Below are 9278 nucleotides of genomic sequence, written 5' to 3'. Positions count from 1 at the left end.
CCTCCTCATTCAAGACCTACTTGTTAGAAGGTTAATGATCCATGTACTTACCAAGAATAATAGTAGGGGCACAGTGGGTGATATAAATATGACCACTTCCTCCATTCTGTTTCTGCCCCCAAGGCTTCATGTTGAATATCAGTCTGTGTTGGCCAGGTGATTTACTAGAAAAGAAAGCAGGGCAGAGGTCCCCGGACTCTCTTTTCCTTGCTCGGGTACATGTGTTCCTCCTCCTTTCTTCCCTTCCCCTCTTTCTCTACTGAAACCTGGTTTGGGGCTGAAGCTCTCCCATCACCTCTCCTGCCACACTCTGTCAGGAAGGCACTGGACATCACCACCTTCTCAGACACACCGTGTGTCTCTAAAAGTGTCACAGACACAGCAACACCCACCAGGGTGCCCTGAACAACTTGTGGGGCTGGACATTCACTACAAGGATGAGCAAGAGACCCCTTCATTGTTAGTGGTTTTACCTTGAAATCGCTTACGCCCTGGCTGAGGGACTCTTGGCATCAAACTGTCCTCAGTGTCACTAAGGAACAGCTGGGGTGGGAATGTGACTTCTGGTTTCTGTGCTCTAGTCCTTTGTATGATTTTTGTTATCAAGCAGACACTGAGGGACAGACAACCACAGACTGTGCTGGAACCAGAGTGGGTCAGTCAGAGATGCTCAGCATCCAGGCCCCTGTTCTGCTCAGAGTTTGTGCTCAGCTCCCCCTGCAGTCCCCGTCACTGTGTCACCCAGGACACAGTAGTACACAGCGGAATCTGACGCTTGCACTGAGCCTTTCTCCAGGTGGAAGGATTTGGAATCTTTGCCATACGTGGCTTCAAATCCTTATTTCTTCCCTTCTCCTGGTCCCTCGAGGCTTTCAGGAGGAGCTGTAGACCTTCTCCCGGATACTGGACATACCAGAAAAGAGTGGGATACCCAGTTGTTGAGTAAGTACAGTTCATAGTCACGGAAGCCTCCTCTGAGAGGGTCACTGGCCTTCTGTCTGGGTCACTGAGTTTCCATGGGTCTGTCCTGAGGAAAAAGAAGAGACCCGTGTCACCTTGGGCATAAAACTCTCGAATAAAATTATAGTCAAAAGTTTTGCAGACACAATGGAAGAAAGAATCCAATTTTTCAGAGGCATTTTACTTACCAAGCATTAAGAGTACCACAGTCACGAAGCCTGGAGAACACTTCATCTCTGCAGTGTCACCTAAATAATGTTCTTCATTCTTACCATGAAGAAACGTTGGAGGGACAGAGAAATGATGAGTGCAAGCCCACATTTCACACAGGAAATGGGATTGTGGTGGGAAGCTGCGCCCCCTGGTGGACGGGGACTGAAGTGCGTGCGTGTTGGCCAGAATCCTCCCCAAGTCAGCCATGTGTTTCTTTTTTTTTCAATAATAATTTTTTATTATGTTATGTTAGTCGTCATACAGTACATCCTTAGTTTTTGATGTAGTGTTCCATGATTCATTATTTGCGTATAACACCCAGTGCTCCACGCAATATGCGCCCTCCTTAATATCCATCACTGGGCTGTCCCAATCCTCCATCCCCCTCAAGGGAAGAATGAGGGGGGGGGGGGTAAACAGAAGAGGAAATGAATCAGGAGAGACTATGGACTCTGGGAAATGGCCGTGTGTTTCATCCCTGACTTCATGAGGCACATGTCAGTCTTTGGGTGCCCTTGGAAGTCTGAACAACAGCAGTTCTGTCCTCTCAGGTCTATTTGTTCTTAAGACATTACCCGATATGGAAGTTCATTAACACAGCATCCCAGGGTGTTTCTGTAGCTGGAGGGTAGCAATCTTCTAAAGCATCTTACTACAATATTCCACAATATTCTCATGTGTCATGTGGGCCAGCGTATAATCCCGACTGCCAGGAAAGGGGATGGGGTTGAATACAGAGAAAGTAATAGGAAGTCAGGTCATTGCTGAGAGAATCTGTGTTTTTGGCATTGTGCCTTAATATTTAACACTGTGACTGTCAGTTTTTAAGTACTCGCTAAATCTTTGTTATTTAACAGAAATAATGAACAAATGGTGTTTACTTGAAATACAGTATTTACTGGGTCCTAAAATAATACCAATCATAAGGAATACTATCTTTTTAATAAAAGCTTTTTAGAAGAAACATCAACAGTATTTTATAACCAAATTTTTAATAGTCAACTATTCCTAAATTTCAGAATCATTAAAAAGTGAAAAATAAGAGTTCTAGACAGAAGAAACATCATACATGAAGTTGTCAGATCTGCATAGAATGATCTGAAATTCTTACTTATGTTCTCACTGTTTTGTTGACTCCAACATAAGGTGACTAGTGTATGGGAATCAGGCAGCAAATACTAATGCTGCACTCTTAACAGGTTTTAGCCTCAAGGATGCTTTCCATTACCATGGCTCTGTCACATTTTGTTGCCAAGATTTAAAAAAGAAAGATTTCCCTACAAGGTAAGAAATCAGGATTATGAGGATAACGTTCTGGACAGGGGCACATCTTCTGTAAAGCCCTGTAAACAGTTATCTCCAGACATATAAATGGAAGCTTAGCTCAGGCTGTTTCCTGGAGGCCACTCTCCAGAGAATCAGGTCAAGGGGCTTCATGAGTCCAGAGCCAACATGGGAACGGTTTCCCAGATGCAGAGTGAAGTACGAAACTCAGGCCTGGAAACACTTTCAGTTCATGTATCTCTTCCCTTCCCCTCCGCCTTCCAAATCACATTGTCAGAACCTGCCACAAAACTATGCTAGAAAGGAATTTGGGACAAGCCCCTACAAACCTGTATTCAGGTACAAAGGAAGAATCCCAAAGAGGTTGGATGATGCTGGTTGAAAATAAACAGGCGGTCAGTTGAGCTTCAGGCTCTTGGTTTTGACTGGGGTCATGATCTGGATGTTGGGATGGAGCCCCCATGGGCCTCCAGGCTCACCAGGAGTCTGCTCCAGATTCTCGCCCTCCCTGTCTTCCTCTCCCTCTGCCCCTCCCCCCACCCATGCTTGCACTCCCTCTAGCTCCCTCTCTTAAATAAATAAATAAACAAACAAATAAATAAATAATCATTAAAAAAAAGAAAGAAAATAAACAGTATATAGCACATGGATGCAAAAGACATTATACCTTAAAGAAAAAACATAGTTTCCGGCCAATGAAAGCCTACAGGAGAAATATTTTGCTTTTTTAGGTCACACAAGAAGCCTTGGACAATGTTGAGGGAAGATGCTGCATAGTAAATTTGGATATTTAATGGCTTTTTAATGCATAATTTACATACAATAAACTGCACAAAATTAAACAATTCTATATTATTTGACACATGTATATATTTATAAAACCATCACCACAATCAAGATAATGAACACATGCATCACCCCAAATGTTTCTTCATGTCTCTTAATCCCTCTCTCAACCCTCTCCTGCCCCTATATCCAGGAAACACTCCAATCATGAATTAGTCTACATATTTCATCATTTTGTATAAATTTTGTACAAATTGCACTCTTGTCTGGCTTCTTCTCAACATATTTATCTTTAAATTCTTCACGGGTTATAATTATCAAGGCAGGTTCTTCTGTTGCTGTGTAGCATCCCGTCACGTGCTTATAAAACAATTTGTCTATTCACCAATTGATGACCTTATCAATTAGTCCCATGGCGCTGTTACAAATAAAACTGCTGTGAACGGTTGTGTTTAAGATATTCTCTAGAAATAAGCTTTCATTTCTCTTGGGTCCATATCTGGGAGAATGGCTGGATCATATGGCAGGTGTACAATTGACTTTGCTAAACCAATTTGTTCTGGTAGATGCTCTGTAGAATCCCTTGCATCTTCTGCTCAGTGATGTTGCTATTGATAAATATAAGTTCACTTCACCCTTTCCAAACTGTATGGCTTTTGTCTCTTCCACGTGTCTTATTGCATTGGCTGGAAACTCTGCTTCAATATTATATACAAGTGAGGATGAAAATTCTTCTCTTACATTCAAAACTAAGGAGAAAGCATTTAAGCTTTCACCATCAAGTATGACATTTGATGCAGGCTTTTTGTTGAGCCCTTTTTAAAGGTGAGGATTCCCTTTAATTCTATCTAATTTGTTGGGACTTCCTCTCAGGAATGAATCTGGATTTGTCCAGTACTTTTTCTGTACCTGTTAAGATTACCCACCTAAATTGCTCATTAGTTGTAACCTCGTCAAACTCTTTGGATATATTATTGATACATTGTCACAAAAAATACTGAAGAAGATATCACTCTCCATTTTAAAAATAATGAAACAAAGCTCAAAAGTATCAAGAAAGTTCATGGCAGAGCTAATAGTTTAGAAAACAGAACTGGATGATAGCAAAAGCCTGTTCCCTGTTTTGATCAATATAGACTATTGTCAGAGAAGGATTGAGAGAGAGACCAGATGGTCGCTAATGACTTTTTCCCAAGCCCTTGAAATATTTTAAGACGCCCTTTAGCAGGTTCTTTATTTATGCAAATGGAAGTGATGAGAAGAATTAAATAATTGCAAGTTTGTCTCTTTTACCAAAAGAGGAAAGAAAACGTAGCATAATGGATACCCAACCTGATACTCAGGAGCTGACCACTGGATAGTGGCTTCACCATTCCATTTAGACCCGTTAGTAGACACCTGATTTAAGCAATGCACGGTAGCAAGAGTGACAAACTCTTCCAGGGTTTTTGATGCACCAATATGTTGGAGCCCCATCCATGACTAGTGGTCACTCTCTTTCTCTGTTCCTTGAAACCTGCTTGTGATAATGCAGTCCAGAGCATAGTTGCTCCAATTAACTACTATAAACGTTTCCAAAACATTTGGAAATAGAATGGCCTTATGATCCAGAAACTCAACTGTTGTCGCGCACTGAAACAAAGTTCTCAGACACCCGTCTGAGCAGCTGTGCAGGGCTGCCTCTGCAAGGGAGAGCTGCAGTAGCTGAATCCTGCAGATAGCTCTTATTTTGTTTTTTTATCAGAAAAGCAGGGACAGATGCCTCCAAGCATAGGAAAGGAGTAGAAGGGGATGGCAAGTATCTTGAAGCAGGCTTACACTGTTTCCTACATGTAGGCACGCAGTGAGTCAGTCATGGGATAAAGGAGGAGCGGGATGTCTGGGCAAGCAGTAGCCAGGTGCAGAAAGGGGGGACTGAGGATTACATGAGCTTTTAGCTTATGTCCTGCCCCTGGGGATCATGGGATCCTGCTCCTACTGGGCCATTGCATTTAATAGCCTGAGAACAGGAACACTGCTGACATTTTAGCTGCTTCCACAGTCACACGTTAGGGCTTCCAATATGTTTTCTAAGAATAACCACATTCAACTTCAGGATTCTACTAAAAAATGAAAGAATTTGGCTATATACCCACAATATTGAGATATTTATGGATTCTTCTTTCCACCAAAAGGTAGAAGCAACCCAAAAGTCCATCCACAGATACATATAGATAAACAAGATGTGGTAGGTACATACACTGTAATATTACTCAACCTTACAAAGGAAATAAACTCTGTCACATGCTGCAACATGGATGAACCCTGAGGACATTATGTCAAATGAAATGTCACAAAATGACCAATATTGCAGAATTCCACTTCTATGAGGTATCTGAAGTCATCAAACTTATGGAAGGAGAAAACAGAACGGTAGTTCACAAGGACTGGAGGGATGGAGTGATGGAGAGTGATTGATTAATGAGTACAAGTATTTAGGTTTTCTTTCTTTTTTAAAAAAAAAGATTTTTATTTATTTATTTAACAGAGAGAGACAGCCAGCGAGAGAGGGAATACAGCAGGGGGAGTGGGAGAGGAAGAAGCAGGCTCCCAGCAGAGAAGCCTGATGTGGGGCTCGATCTCAGAACACCGGGATCACGCCCTGAGCCGAAGGCAGACACTTAACAACTGAGCCACCCAGGCACCCCTAGTTTTTCAAGATGAAAAGAATTCTGGAAATGGATGGTGTTGCTGGTTGAACGACAATATAAATGTATTTAATACCACCAAACTGTACACTGAAAAATTTTTTAAATGGTAAAAATATATGTTAAAATGGTACAAGTTTATAATTAAAAATGTTTGAAGAGATTCTAAAGATTTCTATTTTACACATCTGCCTTTCTGGCAAATATAAGAGAGTGTTGCAATGCAAGACCAATTATCAACCATCCGTTACCATCGAATTTTAAGACACTGGAGAAATGGGGTTGGAGATGGAAGTAGGAAAATGGAGAGAATGAGGATTTTGGAGTGTGGAGCATTGATCAAACAGGCAGTGCCCAGAAGTGGGCAAACTGAGCCACATGTTGGCAAAAGTGCTTTTTTTTTCTTTTCATAATAATATTTTATTATATTATGTTATTCACCATACAGTACATCCTTGGTTTTTGATGTAAAGTTCCATGATTCATTAGTTGCGTATAACGCCCAGTGCACCATGCAATACGTGCCCTCCTTACTACCCATCACCGGTCTATCCCATTCCCCCACCCCCCTCCCCTCTGAAGCCCTCAGTTTGTTTCTCAGAGTCCATAGTCTCTCATGCTTCATTCCCTCTCTGATTACCCCCCTTTCTTTATCCCTTTCTTCTCCTACCGATCTCCCTAGTTCTTATGTTCCATAGATGAGAGAAATCATATGATAATTGTCTTTCTCTGCTTGACTTATTTCACTTAGCATTATCTCCTCCAGTGCCGTCCATGTTGCAGCAAATGTTGAGAAATCGTTCTTTCTGATGGCTGAGTAATATTCCATTGTATATATGGACCACATCTTCTTAATCCAGTCATCTGTTGAAGGGCACCTCGGCTCCTTCCACGATTTAGCTATTGTGGACAATGCTGCTATGAACATTAGGGTGCATACGGCCCTTCTCTTCACTACGTCTGCCTCTTTGGGAAATACCAGGCAAAAGTGCTTTTGAAGGAGTGTTGAAGTCAAGGGCAGGAACAAAGAGGAAAACTCACCCTCTGCACCTTCACACTGTCCCCCTAAGAGCCCCTAGTTATGAGCATTTGGAAATAAGACTGGTGAGAAGCAGGAAAACGTCCAGGATGCAGACTGAGCACATCTGCACTGGAGGCGTTAGTAAGATGGAATGAACACCAGTACGAACTACGTCACAGAGCAGGCACGTGAGAAACTGAATGTGAATATGATGACTCACAGCAAACAAACCGAATTAAACTAAGTCATTAAATGGTATAAAACATCATGATATAAAACAAGAAAAGGAAAATCACACAGACATTCATGGCCTTTCTTACTCAAACAATGCCTGTAACATAATATACACATAAATATGTACTGAACAAATTGATCTGAAAAATCCTGCAATTCCCACACATTGTTACTGAGTTTTGAGTCAAGGGTTTCTAAATTTCCTTAGCCAATCATTGTAGCTGAATCTAATTACAAAAGGGCAAATTATTTTTTGTGACGATTCTAGACTTCAGTAAACAATTACAACATAAATTTTCAGGGATGAGGAAGTGTTTGATGCATGATAACTCTTATCCAGAGAGGTATTTTCCTAGAGTGAGGTTTCCCTCCAAGCCTACGCGTGTGCTGCCACAGCCCTAGCCACTTCCTGTCTGGGATGGCAATGCCCCCCCTCGGGCCCAACAGCAGGGAGGGGCATCAGGAAGAGCCCTGGGTTTGGGTACACCTCCCTCCATCAAGCCACTCACTGTGGCCTCCCTCAGTGCACAGAGATACACTGCGGAATCCTCCAGCTCTGAAGCTGAGATGACAAGTTGGATGGATTTTCTTGTCTTCTGGAAATTCAGTGAGTAGCGACCATCAGTGGCATTTTGCTGCTGTAAGAATCCTGACGAATCAGGAAAATCATCACCCCACTGCTGGGCTGCTTGTACCACAGTAGACTGTAACTTGGGTCACTTGTACTAAGTGTGCATTCCAGAGCGACAGCCCCCTTCTCCTGCACTAACATTGTCGGTTGGGCTTGAGTTACCTTCTGGGCAATACTGGATCCTGAAGGAAAAAGCACAGAATCAGAGACTTCAGGAATATGTGATGTGCACAAAGAACTTTCTATTTTACACACTGTCATCCCTCCTTCCCAAGGTATCTGCAAGATCCTATCTCTCAAGATTTTAGGTCATAGGGGAGGCATATTCCCACAGGGACCGTCTTACCTAGCCACACGGAAGCCACGAGCACCCTCAGAAGCCTGGAGAGCAACATGTTTGAGTTCTCCCACTAGATGGAAAATGTCTTCTTCTTCTTCTTCTTCCCCTCCTCCCTCTTCTTCTTCTTCTTCTTCTTCTTCTTCTTCTTCTTCTTCTTCTTCTTCTTCTTCTTCTTCTTCTTCTTCTTCTTCTTCTTCAATTTCAGGGCTTGGCACAGTGAGGGGAGCCTGACAGTGTGAGGGAAGGATTGCTGGGTATGTGCTGCTGTGGCCCTGGAACAGGAATCAGGGGTTTCCTGGTGGAGCAAGTGTGTGGGTCCTGTCATAATTATGTTCCAGCTGAAAGTCTCACTACCGAAAATTCTTTTCCATTAAGCAACTTTAATTGAAAACCTTACATCTGAAAATAAGCATGAGCAAAATTTATATTGAAATGAGGATTTGAGGATTGATGGTTTAACTGTGATGTTCATTCATTACATGTGTGATAAAGTGGGTGCGTGGCACTTACCAAAAATACAACAGGTGGGGCTCCCTTTGGGAGCACATATACTAAAATTAGAATGATACAGAGAAAATTAACATGGCCCAGGTGCAAGAATGACATGCAAAGTCACGAAGCACTCTATAACTTTTAAATACTACATGTAATGAATTATGGAAACCACATAAGATTTAAGAATTATGAAAAAAGATGTAAGCGTCATGTATGTTCACACCGTGTGATTTCACCCAAGGTAGAGATAAATCACTTTATGATAAGAAGGTAAAGTGTTTAGACTAATCACTGTCGCTCTTTCAATGTAGCATATTGTTACGCCAGCGTTCCTCCTCAAGACCCATGTCTGCTCAGATGCCTATGTTGGACCCAAAGACAGAAAAATCAAATCACTCTTTGCCGAAGAGTTCGGGCTGCAGCCCTCAGACCATACATCCTGTCACCGAAGTCTCCTTCTCCTCACTGTTTTTGTCGCCACAACTCAGCTCTGCTCAGAAAGGCCAGAATAGACAGCAGAGTTTGGTCATTAGGTTATCAATCTTTTGCATTTATATTTTTCCGATTACATCAGTTGAACCTAGTAAGCTTCCATGGTTCGTATGCTCAGTTCTGAGCCCTCTAGGG

General features: G+C 42.2%; 1 non-coding gene across 1 annotated transcript; it reads left to right on the top strand.

The window, feature by feature from the left end:
- Nucleotides 1-8683: 8683 nt before the first annotated feature.
- On the top strand, nucleotides 8684-8790 carry LOC123776151 (U6 spliceosomal RNA). The gene has a single exon (XR_006775286.2). It is a non-coding gene; the product is annotated as a U6 spliceosomal RNA (small nuclear RNA).
- The last annotated feature ends 488 nt before the right edge of the window (nucleotides 8791-9278 follow it).

Source organism: Ursus americanus, chromosome 33 (assembly GCF_024610735.1).
Source record: "Ursus americanus isolate L20-20 chromosome 33, mUrsAme1.1.p, whole genome shotgun sequence".
Taxonomy (NCBI): domain Eukaryota; kingdom Metazoa; phylum Chordata; class Mammalia; order Carnivora; family Ursidae; genus Ursus; species Ursus americanus.
This window is presented reverse-complemented; position numbering and strand designations above follow the sequence as displayed.